General features: G+C 45.1%; 1 long non-coding RNA gene and 1 pseudogene across 4 annotated transcripts in view; both read right to left on the bottom strand.

Moving 5' to 3' along the window:
* The window catches only part of LOC147104282 (uncharacterized), an 85,883-nt gene extending 65,356 nt beyond the window's left edge, over positions 1–20,527 (bottom strand). The window contains exons 1-4 of one of the 4 annotated variants that reach the window (XR_015072298.1): positions 20,125–20,527; positions 16,867–16,985; positions 16,158–16,239; positions 11,826–11,909 (exon numbers count right to left, since the gene is read on the bottom strand). This is a non-coding gene — a long non-coding RNA (uncharacterized LOC147104282). The remainder of the gene's footprint in view (positions 1–11,825; positions 11,910–16,157; positions 16,240–16,866; positions 16,986–20,124) is intronic. The other 3 variants (XR_015072299.1, XR_015072297.1, XR_015072300.1) reach the window with 3 other exon arrangements.
* A 1,620-nt stretch (positions 20,528–22,147) lies between these two features.
* Positions 22,148–25,265, bottom strand: LOC147104281 (uncharacterized; annotated as a pseudogene).
* Between the last annotated feature and the right edge of the window lie 211 nt (positions 25,266–25,476).

The raw sequence follows: 25,476 nt of genomic DNA, 5'->3' as shown, positions 1-25,476 counted from the left end.
ACTTCAGATTAGAAGCACCGTCACAGGTACTGTAAATACTGTTGCTACAATCCTTACTTCCTCTCATCAGCGCTCAGTTTAGTGGAGAAAGCAAGAGAACAGCAAAAGGATTTTTAAAAGCTGTTTGACTGGTTCAGCTTCTATTAATTTGTTGGCTGCTCATATTCGATTTGCTTTTCTCAGTAGTTCATTGGGGGTTTATTTAGCTGCTTTTCCTTGCATTTTATAGGCATGCTCTTTACTGTCCAGTTCTGATTTATTGCTGTTTTATGAAAAGGATTTAAGCTCATTAACTGGAATAAAGTTGCATATGTATGTGTGGCACCTGAATAGAGACATAGGAATTGTAGTGTGGCAGACAAAACATGCAACTATAATCTTGAATATTCAAGCCCCACTTATGCAAAAATTTTGCAGTCAATTATGTGATTGGCAAATTTATTCCATGGCGTGCAGCTTTCCTGCAAGCAACTGGTAGGGTTGGCAAAATCATGACTGCGAGGCTGCGACTAAACAAGAAACGTGTGGTATGTGCAAGTCACATACACATTTATAAACGATAGGTAGAAATAATTGATAAAATGCACTAGTGACAAAAAATCAGAACTGCCTATGTCATTGACAGACTACCCTGCCGATAAAGTTAATGGTAACTGGGCCACTTTAATAGGACATGGCATGGAAAGGTCTTCAAAAGGGAAGAGAAAACACGGAGGAAGAAAACAACTAGTTTGTTTTGTCTGTTTATTTTTAAATCCTGTACTCCTCCTTAGGTGCAGAATGACTGAGTCACAGGCTGCAGGCTCCAATACTGTGCACGACAGACTTCAACCCACAGGCAAAAATATACTCAATCTGAAAGACTTTGATTCCTCAGCCCAGCATCCACTTCAAATCTCAACAGCTAAAAGGTCCCCGATGTGCGTCAGAATTGTGCCCACTCCCAAGTAGCTAAAAGCAGCCACATATTAACGCATAACTAGAACAGAGACGTCTATTAACACAATCATTACCATGTTGCATCATGCACAGCTGCTCCCACTGTAGCACTATTTTAGATGCAGACGTTTGTTCTCTTACGTGCATTTCCCCCTCCCCCAAGGCCATACATCAGCCACTGAGGAAAATAGCAGGAAGACACCAGTCAGCCACTAGATGGCATGCAAACAAACCAGGGACGAGCTTGATTACTTCCCCTTCCTGCTCGGAATGGCCTAGTCTCTGTTTAACAGTAAATTACCACTGCACCTACATTATTTGAACTGAGTTAAGTTAAACTGCTCACTTAATACACAAGTATTGGATATTATAAAGTCAGACGCAGCTTGATAGGGAGTTCTCACTAAAACAATATTTTTTACTTTTGGCTTAGTCAATACCTCTGGATGATTGAAAAGATTGTCTTGGTTAGATTTGGTGTGGATGCCATTCTCCACTATTTTTAATACCAGTCGCTGCTTCAGTTCCCACCTGAGAATCTTATAGAATAGTCGATCTCCCATGGAATAGTTGACAGGTTTGATTTTTTTAAAATGGAGCTCATAATTAAATGTGCACCTTATGAAGAGAGAGACATAGGAATAGGAGTAGGCCATTCAAGCATGTTCTGCCATTCAGTTAGATCATCGCTGATCAGTACCTCAACTCCATTTATCCACCTTTGCTCCATATCCCTTGATACCCGTACCTAGCAAACCTAGCAATTTCAGTCTTGAGCATTTCAATTGACCCAGCATCCGCAGCCTTTTGGGGGCAGGGATTTCTAGTTTTCTAAAGCCTGTGTGTGAAAATGTGCTTCCTGATTTCACTCCTAAATGGCATGGCTCCAATTTTAAGATTATATCCCTCCTGAACATGCATTTATATAGCACATCTCATGAATTCAGGATGTCCCAAAGTGCTTCACAGCCGATGAAGTATTTTTGAAATGTAGTCACTGCTGTAAGGAAATGCAGCAGACAATTTGCGCACAGCGGGTTCCTACAAACAGCGCAAGTTAAATGACTGAAAATCTTTTTAGTGATGTTGGTTGGGGGTTAGCCGTTGGCCAGGACACCTCAACAACAACAACTTGTATTTATATAGCACCTTTAACATAGTAAAATGTCCCACGGCGTTTCACAGGAGAATTTGGCACCAAGTCACATAGGAAGAAATTAGGGCAGATGACCAAAAGCTTAGTCAAAGAGGTAGGTTTTAAGGAGCGTCTTAAAGGAGGAAAGCGAGGGTAGAGAGGTGGAGAGATTTAGAGAGGGAATTCCAGAGCTTAGGGCCTAGGCAACAGAAGGCACGGCCACCGATGATTGAGTGATTATAATCAGGAATGCTCAAGAGGGCAGAATTAGAGGAGCGCAGATATCTCAGGGGGTTGTGGGGCTGAAGGAGATTACAGAGATAGGGAGGGGCGAGGCCATGGAGGGATTGGAAAACAAGGATGAGAATTTTAAAATTGAGGTGTTGTTTAACCGGGAGCCAATCGAGGTCAGCGAGCACAGGGGTGATGGGTGAACGGGACTTGGCGCGAGTTAGGACACGGGCACCTCAGAGGACAGACAGGGACTTGCGCTAATGTCTCATCTGAAAAATGGCACCTTTGATAGTGTAGAACTCCCTCAGTACCACACTGAATTGTCAGCCTAGATTATGAGGTCAAGTTTCTAGCGTGGAGCTTGAACCCATGACCTTCTGACTCTGAGGCGAGAGTGCTACCAGAGCCAAGGCTGATACAAGGCAGTCAGAATGAGAGAAAGAGAGTAAGACAGACCAAGAGTGAGAGAGAGTCAGACTGAGAGGCAGAGAGACAATTGGGGTGGGTGGTACCACATCTTGGGATGGAGAGGGCATTGATGAATTGATTATGTGGAAGTGTTTTGGTCCAAATTAGTTAGTGAGTCATTCAAAATGATGCCCTACAAGGACATGCTTTGTTTAATCAGTTTTGGCTCCTGTTTTATATGTCCTGCAAAGCCACTCAACTAAAAGTATGAGTCATGTCTATGTCTATTTGTAATACACTTAACTTAGACGATAGCAAAATACTGCAGATGCTGGAAATCCAAAATAACAACAGAGAATGCTGGAAAAACTCAGCAGGTCAGGCAACATCCGTGGAGAGAAATTTGAGTTGACATTTCGGGTTGAAACCCTTCTTCAAAACTGGAAAGAAAATAAAAAGATCGAAGGCAAAGCTGCGATCGAACAAAAGAAGAAAGGGAGACAATAAAAGGCAATAAGAAGCCAGATGAGATGGTAATGGGCCCGTGGAGATAAAAGGCAGCTGAGATTAGGTGTGAAGTGTACTGGCAGGATAAGGACAGCTGCCAGGTGAGAGAGAGAAACAGAAGGAAAGGAGGGGGGTGGAAAGGAGGACCCAAAACAAAGGGGTGGAAAAAATTAAAAGGAAAAAAGTAATAGGGGCTGAGGTTATGATCTGAAATTATTGAACTCGATATTGAGTCCGGAAGGCTGCAAAGTGCCTAATCAGAAGATGATTTGCTGTTCCTCGAGTTTACGTTGATCTTCCGTGGAACAATACAAGAGGCCAAGGACGGTGAGGTCCGAGTGGGAATGGAGCGGTGAATTAAAATGACAGGCGACCGGAAGCTCGGGGTCACCCTTACGGACTGAACGGAGGTGTTCCGCAAAGCGGTCACCCAATCTGCGTTTAGTCTCCCCAATGTAGAGGAGACTGCATCGTGAGCAGCGAATACAGTATACTAGATTGCAAGAAGTACAAGTGAATCACTGTTTCACCTGGAAGGGGTGTTTGGGGCCCTGGACAGTGGGAAGGGGGGAGGTATCGGGGCAGGTGTTACATCTCCTGCGCTTGCACGGGAAGGTGCCAGGCGAAGGGGAAGGGCTGTTGGGGGTGATAAGAGGAGTGGACTAGGGTGTCTCGGAGGGAGTGGTCCCTACGGAATGCTGAAAGGGGAGGGGAGGGGAAGATGTGTTTGGTAGTGGGATCACTTTGGAGATAGCGGAAATGGCGGAGGATGATCCGTTGAATGTGAAGGCTGGTGGGGTGAAAGGTGAGGACAAGGGGAACCCTATCGTGGTTCCGGGAGGGAGGGGCAGGGGTGAGGGCAGAAGTGCGTGAGATAGAACGGACACGGTCGAGGGCCGTGTCGACCACGGTAGAGGGGACTCCTCAGTTGCGGAAAAAGGAAGACATGTCGGAGTTAGAATTGAGTTTGTGTGCTTAATTTCTAGCTGAAGCACAGTAAGATATGTGTAGCTGTAATGTGTAGATATAATGGTAGTTTTGATGCTCATTTGTTGGCTCAAAACCACGAGTTAGTGTCCATAGCACAATTACATTGTTGTAAACATCTCCACAATGAACTGTGCTCTAACCACCCTTGCAATTATTAAGAACAAACACTATTCAAATTGCTCCCAGACATTTTATGCAATAGAACAATTAAAAGAGGGGAACATAGAGTGGAGTTTCTTTTGTCAATCTCGTTGAAAAAACAATTATATTAATGGCCTGTTCCAGTGCATCAGGGAATAATTTTAAGAATCAATTTAAATGGGATTGATTCACTGCAGTCAAAGGCTTGAATGTTGCTCCAACATCTGGAGAGTTTCCTCCAGCTTTCCTCATGTTCCTGGGCCAAAACTCAGTTTGGCAATCCCTTCCCCACTTCCCCCACTCCAGCATCCAACTTCTCCCTTCATAACCTTCTGTCTATTTTATTGATATAGCAAGCAGTTTTCTCTCTTGTTCCTTTTAAGATCTAAAAAAGCAATCCTACACACTCTTCCTCACTGTTGATGTCAGTCTACTACTTTAACTCATCGATTCCAAGGGCATTGAAAGTAGGGAACGCTTCATCGCCCCCTCAGTTTTTCCTTCTTCCTACAATCATGCATTTTTGAAATCCAAAGGGTATCACCTAATCAAGAAACAAAATACTGCGGATGCTGGAAATCTGAAATAAACACAGAAAATGCTGGAAATATTCAGGTCAGGCAGCATCTGTGGAGAGAGAAACAGAGTTAATGGGGTCGATTTTCCCGAAGCTGTCAGGAAGAAGGCGGGACTACAACTTTCGGGTTTTAGTCCCGCCTACATCGACGTCCGGCCAATCCATGCGATTTTCCCTTGATTGACCTTGTTAAGCCCGCCCAGCGGGCTCAGCAGGCCAATTAAGGGCCACCCGGCAACAGGTGACGTCACAGACTGCAAGTTCATCTGTCAAGAGTTCTTGACAGATGAAATATCAGTGTTTCACAGCTGTTTGAAGCTGCCAAACACTGACAGTCTGAGTTCTAACATGGGTCCTTCTGCTCAGACTCAGTTAGAACTCTCAGCAGCACTCAAAGCTAAAGGCTGTCACTTTTCACAGATCGCAGCCATTCAGCTTTAAGTGCCGGCTGAGTGATGCGCTCCTGACGCCTAGAGGAAGAAAGGCTGTTAAGGTAAGTACAGGTAAGTAAAAGTTCTTTACACACTTTAGACTCACCAAACACACTTACCTTTGCACTCATGCACCCATCACTCACCTGAACACCGACATCGCGACCCCTCCAACTCCTTCAACCCGACGGCCCGCCTGCTCTAACCTGGCATGGTTTGGAGCTGTCGGGAATCCCACACGACACCCCTCAAAATAGGGATTAGGCTAAAAGCTGCCTGTTAACTACCTGTTAACAGGCAGTTAATTGGCACTAATCCCTTCCCGCCTGGGGTCGGCGGGTCCCAGTGCGGGGCAGGTACCCGCCTCCTCTGAAACTTGCGTGGAGCGGAGTTTTGGGCGGGATGGTGTCGGGACCCCTGAATTCGGGATTTCCCCCCCCCCCCCCCCACACGCCTGAAACCCCGCCCGACGGCTCCAGGAAAATCGACCCCAATGTTTCAGGTCGATGACCTTTCATCAGAACTGATTTTGGCATCACCTAATCATTACTTCCCATATACCTTGTCTTCTCTGAGTCTGTTCAGCCCTATTGGTGCACTATAGGCCTTGGCAATCACTCGGATTTCTCAACAACAAAAAAAGTACGCATAATTTAACAGAAGAACGTTACAGGTTCCTTTCATATCAGTTTGCACTCTCAAAATGTAAGGGAAGGATTGAAAAATAATCCCTTCATCGTTAGGCAGATGCAAATGACAGTGGTGGCAAAAGGAAAATTGTTCCTTTTTGCCATCCAGTGTCACAGCAAGTCCTCAGGTCAAATTTTCCTCGGAGGCACCAAGCATGCCCAGAACACACAAGTTTATACAGTGCCTTATCACACCCTCAAGACATCTCAAAGTGCTTTACAGCCAATGCATTATTTGTGAAGTGCAGTTCCCTATGCAGAGAAATGCAGCAGCCAATTTGTGCACAGTAAGGTTCCACAAAAGCAAATGAATGGATGGCCAGATAATCTCTTATAGCCTGAATCAGGTCCTACCCCAAAAAGAAAACAGACGTGCATTTATACAGCGCCTTTCACGACCTCAGGACGTCCCAAAGCCGCTTTACAGCCAATGAATTATTTGGAAATGTAGCCACTGTTGTAAAGTAGGAAACGGGGCAGCCAATTTGTGCACAGCAAGCTCCCACAAACAGCAATGTGATAATGACCAGATAATCCAATTTTTTTTTTAGTGCTGTTAGTTGAAGGAAAAATATTGGCCAAGACACCAGGAAGAACTGCCCTGCTCTTCTTCAAAATAGTGGATTGGGATCTTTTACATCTACCCAAGAGGGCAGATGGGTCCTTGGTTTAACATCTCTTCCAAAAAACAGTGCAGAGCTCCCTCAGTGCTGCACTAAAGTGTCAGGCTAGAAATTGTGCTCAAGTCTCTGGAGCGGGATTTGAACCCACAAAAGAGCAACATATACAACGTGAATCTTCCCATCTCTTGTGGCCTGAACGAGAAAGGAGGAATTTCTGGGCCATTTCATGCTTATGGACCTCGCGCCACGGAGAACTAGGTTGACCCCACCAGACACATTTAATTTACAACAGGTGACAGCGGCATCGCTTCTATCACATCAGCCTGACTTGAATTGCAACTCGGTTGAAAAGACAGCGCACTAACCCACTGCACCAATTAGCTTGCCCCTAAATAGTTCTGGTTCGAACAAGTAATGCAATAGCCTCAGCAGAGAAAGCCAACAAAAGCCAAATATGCTGCAATTACAACCCTGGACCACAGGCAATGTACAAATCTAAGAATTCGTACAACCAGCTATGCTTAGAGGAAAAGAAAGTGAGTGCTTCTTGCAAATTCCAAATGAAAAATACAGTCCCCCTAAATGCTGGCGGTACCCAATTATTTTATGTATTGCATAATTTATTAGTGTGAGGCGTATAATTACAATGCCTAAGGCAAAACTTTACACACACTACAAAGACTGCAGATGCATTTTAATAGACCATACCCACAGTGAACAGCATAATCTTAGAAGTCACTGGAGATGGATGGCTTAGAAGCTCCTGGTGTGGGGTAGGCTGGTCATACATCACCATGTCAAATAATTCTTTTATGCCTCCTTTAATTATGAGAGTGATGCAATATTTATATAGAGAAAGGCTTACAGTCACCTACATTACATCAGCCAGCACCTCTACTTTCACAATGACATTCCCCATTTTCTCCCACAGCCTTTCTCTCACCCCCCAAGCCACGTTCCTACCGTCCACCTCCTTTTCACCCTTTGCATCAAGCATTGTGCAGCAGACCTCTACTGAAAATTAGCTAGTAGAAGTGTTGTGGGCTTGACTGTCCCTCCTCCTTGGCAAGATCACTGCAGAGGTGTCCCAAGATTCAGTCTGGCATTAACTGTCGGTTTGCAAATCATTAAACATTGCTAGATCTAGACCACCTTATATAAGCTTGAAGGTACAGTCCATACCAAACAAAAATCAGATCAGCAGCTGATTTTTCATCGCTCCACCATTGGCAGCCATGCCTTCAGCTGCCGAAGGCCCTAAGCTCTGGAATTCCCTCCGTAAACCTCTCCACCTCCCTTTCTTCCTTTAAGACGCTCATTAAAACCAAGTTTTTTGGTCACCTGTACCAACATCTCCTAATGTGGCTCGGTGTCAAATTTTGTTTAATAATGCAACTGTGAAGTGCCTTGGGGACGTTTTACTACGTTAAAGGCGCAACGTAAATGCATGTTGTTGTTGTAAAGGACATTAGGACCCATCAGAGCAGCAGTTAAATGTGTCCCAGCATCCTGCTTTTCTTATTTGCAAGTAGGTCACTGGCTAAGAATTCACAGGATTTGAGCTCAACGTGCAAGTTTGTCTTAAAAGTTTGCCTAGATATGCAGACATTTTCAGTACAACTCCATTTAAAACTTTTCCGTTGAACCACATTTTAATTGAAGGTCATATTTTAGATACTTCTAATGGTTCTGCTCTGGGGAACTGAGGTCTAAAAATACCAAAGATCACTCAACATAATGAGGAACTTTCACTAGGGCAACTAAAGAAGCCACAATGCTATTTTAAGAACTAAATAGCTCAATATTCATAATTTAGAATGCTGTTTTTCCAAAATCTTACATCGTTTTCTCCATTCCTTAAAATATAGACTTTCTATCTGCGACCCAATAAGGAATCCCAGGCGTCCTCCAGGTCACATTTCTATATCATCCTGTACTTTTTTAAATTACTAGCATATTACTTACATTGCTATTAGCAGAATAAAAGCTTTCTGCAATAATACCTCTCTTCTCATTTGAACAGCTGACCATGTCTCAGAAGTTAGGGTGGGGTCCCTGGAGTGCATCAATACTGAGGAGGGAGGAACCCCTTAGTTTGAAAAGCACTGCCCTAAAAATAGCCTGCATGGGTGAAGGTCAGTCTTCTACACCATCTGTTTTCCTCCCTTTCCTTCTCCCTCAGTAAACAGCGAGGAGGGAAGCCTCAGGCTACAGGACGATATAGACAGGTTGGTCAGATGGGCAGATGGAATTTAACCCTGAAAAGTGTGTGAGGTGATGCATTTTGGGAGGACTAACAAAGCAAGGGAATACACAATGAATGGTAGGACCCTAGGAAGGACAGAGGATCAGAGGGACCTTGGTGTGCATGTACATAGATCCCTGAAGGCAGCAGGACAGGTAGATAAGGTGGTTAAGAAGGCATATGGGATACTTGCCTTCATTAGCTGAGGCATAGAATATAAGAGCAGGGAGGTTATGATGGAGCTGTAGAAAACGCTAGTTAGGCCACAGCTGAAATACTGTGTGCAGTTCTGGTCGCCACACTATAGGAAGGATATGATTGCATTGGAGAGGGTGCAGAGGAGATTCACCAGGATGTTACCTGGGCTGGAGTGTTTCAGCTATGAAGAGAGACTGGACAGTCTGGGGATGTTTTCCTTAGAGTAGAGAAGGCTGAGGGGGGACCTGATTGAGGTGTACAAAATTATGAGGGGTATAGATAGGGTAGATAGAAAGGAACTTTTCCCTTTAGTAGAGGGGTCAATAACCAGGGGGCATTTTTCAAGGTAAGGGGCAGGTGGTTTAGAGGGAATTTGAGGAAAAACTTTTTCACCCAGAGGGTGGTTGGAATCTGGAACTCATTGCCTGAAAGGGTGGTAGAGGCAGGAACCCTCACAACATTCAAGAAGCATTTAGATGAGCACTTGAAACTCCATAGCATACAAGGCTACGGACCAAGTGCTGGAAAATGGGATTAGAATAGATAGGGCTTGATGGCCGGCGCAGACACGATGGGCCGAAGGGCCTCTTTCTGTGCTGTATAACTCTATGATTCTATCTATGACTCTATGACTCTCCTTCCCCATCTACCCCCAAACCTATTACTGTATACTTCTGACAATTGGCTTCCGAGCACAAGCATTCTAGAAATCAAAACTATATTTGAGAAGTCCCGAGGACCGGATCCATATTGTAGGCTGCTCTCCATCTGTGGAGAACTGAACAACCTACTCCCAATCAGCAGAGCCATTGGCACCCACCTCAACAGGCAAGTCTAAAGTTTTTGCTAATTTGTGCCTGCTCAACATTATAAAATGGCAGCTGGAAAATCAAGCTAAAAACTCCAGGCCTCTGTCTGTTGGTGCTTCCCCTCTTGTCGCAATAACCTGCAGCACTGCTAGATTCTATTAAAAATACACAGCAACTTCATAAAACACACGCATTTCTCCAGATAAAATGCCCTCCTTAAAAGTCTTAAAACTACTGTGCGTGCCCCACATACACTTGCACACGGTGTCCAGATGTGAAGTAGCTACAGATTTCTTCCCCCCGATGTAGTGTACCGGAGCTAGCACGCAACATAAAAACAAAAACACTCGAGACACCATCAGTACTGGAACATTCGAATGGTGACGCTGGATTCCAACAGGAGTCACCAGCAATGCACAATATTGGAAAGCTGTCTCCCAGATGAAAGATTTTTGGAAAATTATGCCTTTCATTCTTGCTGTTTACCCTTCCCCTAATTCTGAAAGGCTGAACAACTCAATGAGATTTTAACAAGTTTACGCTCAATCAGGTGGACGTAAAAGATCCCATGGCACTATTTCGAAGTAGAGCAGGGGAGTTATCCCCGGTGTGTCAGCTGTGGCTCAGTGGGTAGCACACTCGCCTTCTGAGTCAGTAGGTTGTGGGTTCAAATCCCACTCCAGGGACTTGAGCACATGAATCTAGGCTGACTCTCCAGTGCGGTGTTGAGGGAGTGCTGCACTATCTGAGGTGCCGTCTTTCGGATGAGACGTTAAACCGAGGCCCTGCCTGCTCTCTCTCAGATGGACGTAAAAGATCCCGCGGCACTATTTCGAAGAAGAGCGGGGGATTATCGCATTGCTGTTTGAGGGAGCTGTGCGCAAATTGGTTGCCGTGTTTCCTACATTACGACAGTGACTACATTCAAAAAACACTGAGTTCTGATGAAGGATCCCAGACCTGAAACAGACCTGTTTCTCTCTCCACGGATGCTGCCTGGCCTGCTGAGTATTTCCAGCATTTTCTGTTGTTATCTCAAAAAATACTTCATTGGCTGTAAAGCACTTTGAGACATCCAGTGGTCGTGAAAGGCGCTATATAAATGCATTTCTTTCTTTCAATCAGCAACTGCAATACGAGTTCCAAAAGCACACAAATTAGACTCTGGCTACGGATTGGGGTGAAGTGGTACCTGGAGAATTTAAAAGTCTGTTCAGAACTGAGGAGGATTGACCAGTGCACGATTCACACGCTTTGTTTCTAAAACAAGTTCTGTAGCATACTCGAGCTCTTACATGCAAAATTTTGCCGTGAACTTGTACAACACCGCCCGTCTTTGTGTAGATTTCTAACACACGAATCGCAATCTAACAGCAAAACTAAATTAGTCAAAAAAAGAAATTGAATCCAGAAGTCTGACCACAAAGGCCGAAAGGATTGATCCAGTCAAGGCTCCGCTGAATTGCAGGACAAAAATGGTAGAAAAAGGGGAATGCAAGCTAAGCTTCCATGCGCAAAGTTAAATGAATCCAAAAGCCATAGCACTACTCTATTCCTAACAGTTACCAAAGTTAGTTCAGGATGCTTCAGACTGATCAAGGAGTCAGGTGGGATGAGGCAATTTTTTTTTTTACAAACAGCATAATGACAGGCAAGATTGCACCAAACTGTACTACTGGATCTGCCCACAAGGTGAGGAGGGGAGTCTGAAATCTTCCATGCCAGCTGGATCATCAGTCAATTCACTACCACAGACAGAAGACTCGGCAAAAGCAGTTGGACCAAGGCAGCAAAGTTTTTTTTTTAAAAGCCAGATTAATCACAGTCTTCCTACTGTGTATGAAATGTGACCCTCCTCCAGCAGTCTTTTACGCTCATTCCATTAACTTCAGTACCTACTTGTATACAGGCTCCAAAGCATTGTGGTTTTGGCAGTTGCTGGAGTGTAAACTGGTTAACATCTCACTGCATTGCACGACCCTTCTGAATTAGGGAAGAGAAAAGAGCAGGAATGAAATAATTCACTTGTCCAATATCTTTCCACTGTGTTCGTGCTTTTCCCATGACACCTGTTGTGTGCCAAGCACAGGATTCGAATCTGCTTAATCCAGCTGACTGACTGTAAACCAGTCTTGGCTTGTTTGGCACAAAGCATAATTTATTCTAGGGTAATCTGCAAGTGGGTAGGATAGTAGTCAGAAGAGCCCAGTGAGGGGACAGACACTGAGTAAAAATTAGTGCTGAAGATGAAGAAAAGGTCTAGATTCACTCACATTTGAGGACAGTCAGGCATATAATTAGGCTGATTGTTGAGTGCAGAGAGAAGAACAATGGAGGTGCAGAAAGAAGGCAGCAATTACATTTTATTCAGTTTGGAACAACATAGCATGTGGCAAAAGTTCTGGTGAAAACTTCCATTTACTTGGTAACTGATCTGAAAGCAATTACAACAGCACTCTGTGGTTGGTGGAGCGTTATACTTGCAGGTCCAAATCCTACACTCACGACGAACGGGTAAGGAAGACCATCACCCTATTCTAGCTCATCTGTCCAGCTGACTGAAAAACTCATCAGTCCCAAATCTGCCTGGCCAGTTTGAACCAGTGAGTCCCTGCCCTACCATCAGTTTAGCTTGACAGAGCTCCAGATTGACCACTTCTACCCTATTTACTATCTTCTGTACTTACCTCTACAAGGTTCCCCCCTGGTTGCCTTCTTTCTAAACTGCCCAAGTTGCAGCAGTCATTCTTCATAACTCAGTCCTCACATTCGCAACAGCTTACTGGCTGTTCTCTGCACCTCTTCAAGGGTTAAAATGTTTTCCTCGTCACCAAACTGGACACAGCACACAGCAGTGGCCTGATCAGAGCACTAGAATCCTAGCATCACAGTCTCAAGCTTTACTCGGATTTGGGTATTCCGCTCAGTATTCTATTGCTTCATCATCGAGAAACACAGGATCAACTTCTGCACAGATTTACCTCTCCAGCTCCCGGTCGACAACAAGACCTGTATGAGCCCAAATTTCCTTCCATTTCATGTTGGCAACCCACCCTCTTCGGTTACCATGAGCACCGACATGCCTCTGACCTCAACTCCTAGTTGTTGTCTCAGGCCAAATCCAGAGATGTAGAACCATGGCATATTGTTCAACTCCAAGCTCAGCTTCCTTCTTCACATTTGTTTCGTTACTAAAGACTACTTTGTTCCATCTCTAATGTTACCCATCTCTACCACTGCAAAAGCCCTGATCCAGACACTGTTCACCTTCAAACTCAACTTCTCCAATATCCTCTTGCCTGGCCTCCTCTTCCACAAACTGCAATTTAACAAGAAGGTGGCTGCCTATCCTCTCCTGCATTCCCATCATTCCTGCCCTCGTCAAGCTCAGGTTTGTTGTGACCCAGCATGATTTCAAGATCCTTGTGATTACTTCCAAATTGCTCATGACCATGATAAACCCCACCTCTGATCTCCTCCAGTGCAACCAAACCTATCTCTGATCTCCTCCAGTGCAACCAACCCCACCTCTTATCTTAGTCATATAGAGGTATACAGCACAGAAAGAGGCCCTTCGGCCCATCGTGTCCACGCCAGCCATCAAGCCCTGTCTATTCTAATCCCATTTTCCAGCACTTGGTCTGTAGCCTGGTATGCTATGGCGTTTCAAGTGCTCATCTTCTCCAGTGTGACCAACCCCACCTCTGATCTCCTCCAATGTGACCAACCCCACCTCTGATCTCCTCCAATGTGACCAACCCCACCTCTGATCTCCTCCAGTGTGACCAACCCCACCTTTGATCTCCTCCAGTGCTTTGAGACTTCTGTAGCACTCCTGTACAGAACTAAATTAAAAATTGTGCCTGGGCAGGTTAAGCACAGAGCCTAAAATCCTATTTTTGATTAATATTTCCTCCCCAGAAACAAACAAGAGACAGCTTTAAAATTAAAATAAACACACATAGTATTCAAAAGTATAAACAAAAAGAACCCTACTGTTTCATATTATAGAACCTTACCAGAAGGTGGCAACACAGCAACACATTTTAAGCCCAAGAGAATTAGCCTTGAACAGTATAAGTCAGACAAATGATAGCTACCAGAACAAAAACAGCCACACAAAACTGAACACAAGTCAAAAAAGGACCAGTTTAAGATGGTGGGTGGGGAGACAGGAATCACACTTGATTTCAGTCAACGTCAACTACACTGTTGAAAAAAAGACAGCAATTGCAGGTCCTGGATAACAATCAAGATCAATATTACAAAAAACACATCTGCTTCGTTTCACTTTCACTGTTTTCAATGGCTGGGTCTGACAGCTAATCTCTGCCTATAGTGGATTTCCGAAGTTTAACGGTAATATATTGGTCAAAATGTATCCCGACGCCCAGCTATTCCTCAAAACTATAACTGCTGTTCTGCTGGATTGATTCCTGGGATGAGAGGGCTGTCCTATGATGAGAGATTGAATAGAATGGGCCTATACTCTCTGGAGTTTAGAAGAATGAGAGGTGATCTCATTGCAACATACAAGATTCTGAGGGGGATTGACAGGGTAGATGCTGAGAGGTTGTTTCCCCCGGCTGGAGAGTCTAGAACTAGGGGGCATAATCTCAGGAAAAGGGGTCAGCCATTTAGGACTGAGATGAGGAGAAATTTCTTCACTGAGGGTTGTGAAGCTTTGGAATTCTCTGCCCCAAAGGGCTGTGAATGCTCAGTCATTGAGTATATTCAAGGCTGAAATCGATAGATTTTTGGACTCTTAAGTAAATCAAGGGATATGGGATCAGGTGGGAAAGTGGAGTTGAGGTCGAAGATCAGCCATAATCTTACTGAATGGCGGAGCAGGCTCGAAGAGCCGTATGGCCTACTCCTGCTCCTATTTCTTATGTTCTTGTGCTTTCTGACTGCCTTTGACATCAAGTTGTGGATAAGCCAAGCCTCCTCCAGCAATCCAATATTCTCTCCAGAAACTGGACACCCTTGTCTCTAATGCCATCCTTCTCCCAGGCTGAACCAGATAGCCTTGATGTCTGTCCACCTTCTATCACCCACTTGGTTGCTCCTCTATTCCTGTGTCACTTCCAACCTCAAAGTTTTCCAATGCCCTCACAGTCAGGCTCTCGAGCTCAACCCTGTATAAACTTCAACTCATCTGGGGCTCTGCTGCCTATGTCTTATCTCATAAAATCCTGCTCATTTATCCTCAGCGTCCTTCACTGGCTCCCTGTCCCCCAGTGCTTCCATTAGCAATCTCCTCCAGCCTTGTGCCCTAGCTCACAACCTCTGCACCGAGTATTCACTGCTGTGCATTTCCTCCTCCATGCCACCATTAGTGACACAGCCTTCAACCTTTACTTGGGTTGTTTTACGACCTTGAAAGGACAATAGATGTGCCAACAGTTGTTGAAAGAGACAACATATTGGATAAGGGATCACAAGGGCGGGATCTTCTTCTTCTTCTTAGGCAGTCCCTCGGAACCGAGGATGATTTGCTTCCACATTAAAAATGAGTTCGCAGGTGACTGATGAGTCCAATGCAGGACCTACAGTCTCTGTCACAGGTGGGGCAGACGGTGGTTGAAGGGGCAGGTGGGTGGGGTGCTTGGGTTGACGTGCGCTCCTTCTGCTGTTTGCGCCTGGCTTCCGCTTGCTCCCGGCGAAGAGACTCGAGGTGTTCGGCGCCTTCCTGGATGCTTCCCGGATAGCAATGTTTTCAATTAGTTATTTATTTATTTATGCCACCTCTATGTAAAAATTAGTTAGTAAATAAAAACTGGCTTAAAAAAGGCTCTTTAAAAACCAGATTTCAGATAGGGGAAAGAATAAATGAGATCCTGGACTTTATAAGTGGCTCAATGGTAGCACTCTCGCCCGAGTGAGAAAGTCGTAGGTTTAAGCCCCACTCCAGAAACGAGCCCATAATCTAGGCTGACACTTCAGAGGTGGATGGGCCTGTGATAACATTTCCATGATTCTATGAACATTCTGGAGCAGAAACATCAAGATATTAATACATTTCAACGTCTTGTCACTTGCCAATGTACCGGGAGCTGCACGTTTGTTTCTTTCGACTGCCCTTAATAATTATTATAAATAAATCCGTCGCTAAGTAAATGACGCGTTATACCCACATCTCCCCTCTACCCGCCACCCCCAATACCTTATGCTGCAGCGAGACCAAGGAACTGAGCTAGCGGGTTTTTTTTAAAGCTGAAATGTACTCACTGTAGGCTCTACATGGCTCCGATCTGCGATGTCAATATGAACCACATCCACACTCCTATGTCTCTGGATCCAATTTGTGCACCTAAAACACAAGGTACAAGCACATATGGTGAAGCTCAAAAACAGATGGTATAAGACTATATACATCTTTACAACACTCAGTCTTCGGGCTCTGACGACCAAGGTTCCAGCTTCACCCTTCAGGTCACCCGAACCCCCATTGTGAACACCTCATTGTACGCTCCCTCGCCAGTTTTCTCATGTGCTGTTCAACCAGTTCAACTAGTGATTTTGCAAACACGAGCCAGATGCCGATTGCTAGCTGTGGAGGCATTATTGCCAATCCTTAATTTTGTCCTCAAAGAGTAGAAGCAGAATATATAAATTCATTTAAAAGGGAGTTAGAGAGGGGTGTGCGCGGGTAGGTGAGATTACACTCGGTGACTCAGAGAAAGACAACAGCACAGACTTGCTGGGTCAAGTGTTTTGTTTCTAAGCTGTAACATTCTAGGATTCTTTGAACATCCACATCACATACACTGTCCAGTAGGGGTCTTTGGATAGTGATCACAAGTGGGAACCCTGGCTATTTTTCCCTTCCTCTACTGTAATATCCAAATGCCCTAGCCGAGATCAGCTAACCAGCACAGACCAGACATGGAATGTGGGCCATTCTCCGAGTCTGTTACACACTGGCCAATGCTTTTACCAACAAAACATCAGGGGAGCGACTCTTCCATCAAGGTCCAGATTGTGACAAGTTTTTATTTGGCAGTTGTGGGTTCTTAGTGGCAGCTGCCCTCTTTGCTTGCTTCTTGCTTCCTTCACCTGAAAATAAAATGCATGCAATACAGTATCAGTGGCTGAAAAATCTTAACATCCTCACACAAAGTCTACTGACCCGAGGGTGGTCATCGCCCCACTTCTCCATACAACTATATACAGATGAAACTACGATCATGGAAGTGCAAGCCTTCAGTACTCAGTAAGTCCCACCTATACAAGTGCAAGTTTGGCAGTTTTACCCTAAGGAGGAGCAGCCAACTGCTAATGTGTGCCTCTGTCAGCTATAGTTCTTAATGTAAATAAGCAGAGGTTCCAGGAATGGATGGTATTGTAAACCTATGAAAATGCAGGCCTAAATTTTCCTCCCGCTAGGGTCTGGCCTTCAACTCTGAAACATCAGTGACATTTTGCTATGTTATACGCACGAGAATCTTCTATCGGGATAAGGCTGCTGGGTTCTTGTCATGTGAAGATTCGGAGCCAATCCAGTGGTTGCTCTCTGGGTCTCGGTGCTTGCTCTCTGGGTCTCGGTGTTAACAGTGGCACACTCCCGGCCAAAGCAAGATGAGCAAGGGAGCCTGGTTCCACAGACTTGATACTTTTCTGAAACGGTTACCCTTGGGACTACCCTTTATGCGCAAGCACATTGCAATTTACTGTTCAACATCTGTGCACAGCCCCTCCCACATGGCCTGTCACCTTATTCAGCAATCTCTGCTCCCACCATTTTAAACTATCCCTCCTCCCTCCCTCCCTAGGCACAGTACCGACAGCAGATTGCTCAGTGCATCTGGACTCAAGCCACATCAGTTCCACTGGTAATACTCATCATCAAGGACGTCTCTAACAGTTAGAGGGCAAACTATAATTCAGTCTGTTTCCTGTGGGCAGGTGCCAATTCTTTATTTCTACAAGTTCAGTTGTCTGAATTGAAGTTTAGCCCTCTTATTTTTTTGATAAAAGGCATCTGCTGCCAACTACAAAAAATTGCTGCCTGTAAAAATACATTCACTTCAAAACAGCAGCAACTGATCTGGCTAAACAAAGCCAGGGATAGCCACCGACGGTTTAAAATAGCAGCACCCATCTGTTGCTTTATCTTTAAGATGATGTAACACAACCTGCAGGAATGCAGAGGCGTCACTGAATCCCACGGTTTAAACACAAGGAATCATGAGCCACACAGAGCGAGAACTACAATAACTGACACCAACTGAAGCCCAAGTGGGTTCAAAAATGTTCAAATCAGAATTTCAGAAATTGCTAGAGGGACAATGCAAATTGAGCGTAAGCTTTCAAATATAACGGTGACCAGAACATTTAGAGGATCAGACACACCACATTATAAAGGGCGATATTAGACTTCAAGGGAAGCGACTGAATCCAAAATACGGCACTTCGAAAGGAAAAGGCACCCGTTTGAAAAGCTGAAAATCCTTCAGTACTTAACCAGTTCATACGCATGAACCTTTGCATAGAAAAATTTAATTGCTAAAGCAAACTGCTTTAAAAGTTGGATAAGCTGATCCAGTGCCAGGCTGCCACAAACTTCATTAGTTGATCACTGCAGCTTTATCCAGATATAATTTGCAGTCAGATCACCGAGAAATTCTGCAACCCATTACACATGCCCTTCTTCGTATCCTATCCCTCCCAAGGCTCCTTCTGGGTGGAAACACACTTACGTTTTCCGTATTGCCCAAATCTCAATTTGAATGAATACATTTTCCTTCAGATATTCATTCAGCATTAAAAAATAAAAAGTGCTATAGTGGAGTACAAGAAGCATTAAAAAGATAAGTCACATCTCCATCAGATTTTATACAAGACAGGCTGACTTTACAGAAAGCTTATTCACTTCGACCAAGAAGGTAAGTAGACCAAAACTGATACTTTTCAAATCTGTTATAATGAAGGGCTACACCTGAAATGTTCACCCCTTCAAGATGCTGATTAACCCATTTATTTCCAGTATCATCCAAATTCTATTTTTCCTTCTCTCATTTGAAGATGTTTCTAGTACAAACGTTCAAAACTAATATTCACATTGCCGGAATTTCCACTGGAATTACAACACAAAAGGGACACCGCAGCATTAAAATTAATTTTAATCCAATTTTCTACACTATTATCTTGACAGAACACATTATGCACAATGAATTATAACCCACTGACAACTTGCTTGCAATGGTTTGCTAAATATCAAATCAGCCCACTTGTGGGTTACAATTCACATCCCACAGCTCTTTACAACCTATTTGCTAATCATGTTGGTATTCAATAGGTTTGCTGTCCAGTTTACTGCAGTGACAGAACAGGTAACGAATCCTATATATAGAGCAACATTATTTTTATCTGATCTTTCATACTATCGACTCAAACATTGGTGATCCTCACTTGCTATTAATTATTTCTAACCTAGTGAGGACATTATTGCTGTCATTGATACAATAAAAAAAGTAATTGCAAATACAACCAAATATGGAAAGATTAAAAAATGGAACTCTTTCAAGCGGCGATGAATTTCATTTATCTGGAACCGTTTTAGAGTCAATACGCAACACAATCAGCAACAGCTGTGAGTAAAACAAAAACGTAAATACGAGCCAGCTTTCACCCCTCACGAGGCCATTTTGCCAAAATATACACATTATAAACGGGAATAACACTTGCAACCAAATTCCCCATGACAAGTTGCTGATCTCCAGTAGACTAAAGTGCCAAGCAAAGGCCAGTCGCCTCTTTATATAGGGGTAAAAGGAACGAGCAGATGGGACAATAACCCCAGAGCACTCCTTAGCAACTCCTAGCAGAGGGCAAGAGTTGCACTAGTAGAGAGCGGAATACAAACTGCATCTGCCCACGCAGGCGCCGCAACGTTAATAACGCAAGGAATAGGGAGGAATGCGGCAGTAAGGGTTAAGGGAATACTTGGACTCAGCTAAAAAGTGGTTGGTCAACCTGATCCTTCTGCAGTCTGTGGCATGCTGTAGGAACAACCTTACACACAACTGGCCGAAATGCACATAGATAATCAGCAGCAGAAATGTTCGTACATTTACTATTATCGCAGAATCAAATGAAGTTAGTTAATGCAACCACTCATCGGAGTGACTGTAGTAAATGGAACAAGCACTAAAAAAGAAACATTTTGCAGACTTCAAACACAAAAAGTACTTACAATACCGTTAGTTGATTAAAAAAAAACACAAGGTGCATAATTCCTATCTTCTATCTTCTATGTTTCTATATTCAATTCAATAATTCCAACAAGCAGAAACCACTTCACAGCAAATCAAAGTCTCAAAGGCCGCTGCGCATGAAACAGCCAAGACTTTTCACTTGAAGTAACAGAAATGGTTTATTGTCCCATTAAATGTTGTGCTCAACGTGATTCACTAACAGCGCTGGAGAATAGGGGCACTTGTCACTTCTCAACCTGGGAGAGCCTGAGAGTGTAGGGAAGCTTTGCACCTGCCTGTGCTGTAGCTGACCCGAGTAAAGTATGGAAGATATACTAGCAGCGTAAAGCTCTCTGAACACTGCTCCAGCCAGTCTCGGCACAGTTCCTCCTACTGCAAGAGGAGGGTGTAACAACCACCCCCCCACCGCCGTGTTTGTCAAACACCGTCAGTCTGGGCTGAACTTGAACTGAGGTGACAATGTGTTAGCTCACCATGCACCATGTATTTTTAAACCAGGTGCTCCGGTCTCAAGCTCCCAGTTAGCGAACTGATTTGTTAAACATCTTTCCATCCCCCCCACAAAATCTCAGGTGAGCGCTTCAATTTAATGGCCACTGACATTTTTCCAATAACATATATGCACAAAATTTAAATTAGTTTTCTAGGCCCTTAACATTTGTTTAGCAGTAATAACGCTGTCAAAACTCCAGTTACACCCAATCCCTTTGGGTCTAACTTTTAGTGGGGAATTTAACAACGTACTTTCTGCGGAAGAGCCGAAGTTCTTGTCATTTTCCCTGATTTGGGATGATTACACAGATTGCCGGCTCTGTGGGGGGAAGCGGGACGCGGCACAGTGCAGCCTGTTTTGGAGCTGTCAATGGCAGACCGTCATTTCAGGATTTTGGCACGTGCGCCAAATCCCGAAGTTACAGTCAGTTTCAAAGGCGGAATGACGGCGGACACTGCCAGTTCACCGTCATCCCGACCGCAAATTCCGGGCGACATTACCAAACAGAATACAAGAGGAAAAAAATTCTCTACTGACAGCCACAGTGCACCCCCTCCAACTCAAATCCTGAACGCAACACTGTTCATTTAGACATTTCCACACTGAAAATCAGTCAAGGGCGGCTCGCCACTTAAAACGGAATTGCATTCTGCTCAAGTCGCACAATTCTGAATGTTATAAATGGATCTTTTGCTTCTTTCACTCCCACTGGGCAGCAAAAATCAGCCGAGGTTGGTGAGATTGTTGGGATGTGACAAGTGGTGTTCCCCAGGGATCTGTACCGGGGCCACAGCTTTTCACCATATTCGTTGATTACTTCGATGAAGGAGGAGAGATTTGTATGTGCAAAGTTGCAGCTAACACCGAGTTGGGAGGCACAGTAAGTTGTGTGAATGGGAACAGAAAGTTACAAAGGGACATAGACAGACTAAGTGAGGGGGCAAAACTATGTCAATTTGAGTCCAACGTGGGGAAGTGTGAGATCATTCACTGATCCGAGAAAGACAAATCAGAATATTTTCTAGTGGTGAGAGACTAGGAGCTGTGGAGGATCAAAGGGATTTAGGTGTCCATGCTTAAGGGGATGGGGCTCTGCTCTGCCCAATTGCAGGGGTCTTTAGTGCCTGTTGATGTATTGGGCCTCCGTCTCCTTTATACCCTTGCAGCTTATGTTAGCCTGCAGGTCGGGTGTCACTAAACACCCTCTAAGGAGATAGAGAACAGCAGCTTATAGAGGAGGACTAAAATACGGTGGCGACCCACCCAGTTTATACCTAATCTGTGGGGTACTCCTGAGCCCAAGTGCTCCTGGAGTCCTCTCTCTTTTCCCTAGTCTGCTGTTCCCTTGTTTGGCGGGTTCGAATTGCCCTAATTCCCCTATCTGGTTCTAACTCCAGAATTTGGGTGGAGAACGATGCACTTTAAATAGACACTCGGAGACAAGTAGTCCTTGGAAAAAAAGAACAGGTGACAACCAATTTTATTTGCCAAGGTAAGTTCTACCACAAACGTAATAAACACACACACACATTTATAACTATAAATAAAATATGAGAGAAAACGGACACAACGAGAATGTTTACACAGTTTTATCTTTACCAAGTCCAATCCCACCAACCCACTTTCCTACCTAAACTAGACTGACAGTTGCAGGCCCTTGGATTATACTCACAGCCTCCTCCCTTGACAGATGGAATTTTGAGTGCAGTTGTTGGGTTGTTGTTGTTGCTGTCATCGTCGGAATTCGACCTGTGCCTCGGGGTTCGCCGTACCCCGGACCTCGGAGAGGACCTTGCTGCCTCTGGTCGGGTTTTCTCAAAGTTTGGTTTTGTTGATTGCGCTTTCAGTCGGTTGTCGTTGGTTGGTTTGTGCTTGATGGAAAAGGTTCCTGAAATTACTGGAGTGAATGCCATCTTCCACAGCCACTTCGGTTGTTGGTGTCTTCTTGTCGAGGTCCCCGGAACGGGAGTCGGTATACGGTACGGCTTCTTGCGGCGATGTTGCGCCGTCTGGTGGCGGAGTAAACCTTCAGTATACCGATTGAGCCTGGGGCCTGATGGTGGATCTTCTCCTCAGCGCGGTTGGAGTTCTTTAGATGTTAGTTCGCCCCGGCTCGTCCCTCCCGGGCTCGTCTTTTCCCTCAGCGTCTTAACTCGCTCTCCTGTTCGTTCTTCTGGTAATAGTTCTCTCTCAGCATTGGTCCTTCTTGTGTTCCATATTTATACAGGTAGGTGTGAGGACAGGGGTATTGTTTTGAGTGCACATCGGCTCCTCCAAGTCTGCTGCCCCATTGTGTCAGCCCTGGGACTTGATTAGTTTGGGCCACCTCTTAACTGTAGTGATCCCAAGACTATTGTCCCTAGTCCGAGTTGATTAAGGTGATGATGGCTTGTATTCATAGCCCGATTAGGGGTGAGTCACATATTCAAACCCGGACCGGGTGGTCCCCATTGGCCGGGGGTTTCCTCGCTTCAGGTCTGACTCAGTCCCCTGATTGGCCTTTGAGAATGCACTCTGCTTCGATTGGCCAACATCTATGGCTCGCCTCTGAGCCACAGTCCCCTGTATTCGGATGTCCCAGGCATGTCCCAGCCTGCTTGTCGGGACCTCTGCCTTGGCCGAAAATGTTGGTTTTAAACTGTATAGGGCAATCCAATTTTTGGTAAAATGTGGTTGTGGATTTTCGAACCCTACAGTCTCCCATCTTGACACAACTGGGTATAGCTGGGATGTGTCAATTGGCAAGTAAGAAAATCCAAAGGCCTACCAAGTGTCAGTCATCCCCGTTGTTTACTCTAACTAATAACCCTTACAAAGTTAGTGTAAAAACAAAAAAAACAAAAAATAATCATATTCCCTTTCAGGTATACATCAAAACAAGGTATTACATTTTTCCGTTACATAGAATATAACAAAATACCCCATGCCGCGTGTGTTCCTTGTGTCCTTTCCTGCAAAGTTGTACAGCTTTCACCATATCCATACAGTATAAGATATATATCTGTGATGGCGTAAGTTCGTACTGTGTGATCTGCCGTACATAAGTTTTGACAGCTTACGTAGTGTATGGTATTAGCCAGCTCCGGGTGCGAGTATTGCTGTGATACAGTGCATCAGAATGGTCCTCTTTGTTTCCGACAAGGAAAGAATGCCTGGAAACAAAATGGCATTCTTCTCATGGTTATACTAGGCTGTCCTTCTGTTACTGCTTGTTGAATAATTTCAGATACCGGTGTGCTTTGAGGACTCTTCTGGCTTTGCAGGTGTTTATAATGAGATACACTACAATGACCAGTTGTACAATTACCAGCGTGTGGGAGGCCACGCGAAGCCAGACAGGGATATCTACCCTTGTTCCCCATTCCCACCACGCGGGTGACTGTATGTCTGCAATCCCAAGAGCTATGTCTTTGTTTTTCTGTTCAAGGGTGAAGTAATGTTTTTGACTGAGGTCCACTGCCTTCAATAAGGCAGTGAGTTTCTCAGGTAAGAGTGGTATAGAGTACCCAAACCGGGCAACATAGTTCTGCAAGTCACTTACATTGTGCTGTACCGTGAGGTGAATTGTGGAGGGTTCTGGGATTGGAATGATCCTTTCCTGGGCCACTTGAACTTCTGCCCTAGGTTTAAAGCAAAAGCTGCCGTCCGGTATATCACACCACTCACTCGGGCCGTGCCTATACCGGTGGGCAGTCGTGGCGACACAATATGTCCCACCACCTACATATGCTATCTGTGGAGGCACATGGCCAGGCGCCATTACCTCCATCGTGCAATTTATAGGTTCTGCCCCAGCAGCGCTAAACCCGCATTGTGACCTCCTGAAGGCGTTCAAGTGCTGGGGACACAGTATCACCTGTGCTCCCCGGCTACGGCAACCAGACAGCTCAGTACCTGTCACTGTGTGCTCCCGCACAATGACATAGGGTGGGACCGTTGTGAAATGGACGTGAACCCCCCACGAATGACCCCGACATTCTCCACACGATACAGGGGTGCTGGTCTGGCGGATGACCCCATCACTGGCATTCGCACAACCACACCCATAATCGTGTGGTTGGATTTCCCACAGTCAACCGGGACAGGATAGGCCTCCGACGCCACTCGGAGCTGGCATGGGCTGAGGGTGCGGCTATAGGGGTGTAGTGCCTCCAGGTGCCGGTTGCTGATCCAGGAGGGGACCCGACCTTGCCTAAGGTCTTCCAAGTTACTGCGACCCTCTCCCAGCAACCAGGCCCCATAGAGCACACACACCTCATTCTGTGCCGCCTGATCGGAGGCCAGCCGGTCCTCAATCAAGGTGTTTATCGTCTGAGCATGAGCCTCTAGCTGGGCGACAATCTCCTTCAGGTGCACAGTCATAGCCACCCCCTCGTGAAGCGTGGAGCCCAAAACATCATTCTCCTTCCCTAGGATGCTGCGCAGCTGAGACTTTAGCCCATTAATCTGTAGGGCCAGCTGCACATCATCCAGGCTGTTCATAACTGAGGCCCCGATATTAAACCCAGTGAAAACATCGTTCATAACCCCCCTGCGCTGTCTGCCCCTCTCGGTCGTGTCTTCTTTTGTGTACAGGTCTGCCACACTGATGTCCCCGAAATCCAGCTCATAGAAGCTTCGGAACATCTCCCTCAGCAGAGCCCGATACAGCAACTTGGTTTTCCGGGGGCAGAACACAGGTAGGCGAACTTCTGTTAGGTTAAGGACCACAGATGCAACTGCGTAGTGCACTCCCTGGTACACCAACTTACCCGTCGGTACTAATACCAACCCATTCCCAGGCCCCTAGTGGTGGTCGGACATCCGTGGGCGTCAGTGTGTTTGGGTGTGGGTAGGG

Source organism: Somniosus microcephalus, chromosome 19 (assembly GCF_052327205.1).
Source record: "Somniosus microcephalus isolate GS21.2 chromosome 19, FLI_Smic_1.0, whole genome shotgun sequence".
Classification (NCBI taxonomy): Eukaryota; Metazoa; Chordata; class Chondrichthyes; order Squaliformes; family Somniosidae; genus Somniosus; species Somniosus microcephalus.
Note: the sequence above shows the minus strand (reverse complement) of the source record. Positions and strands in the feature narration are given on the sequence as shown.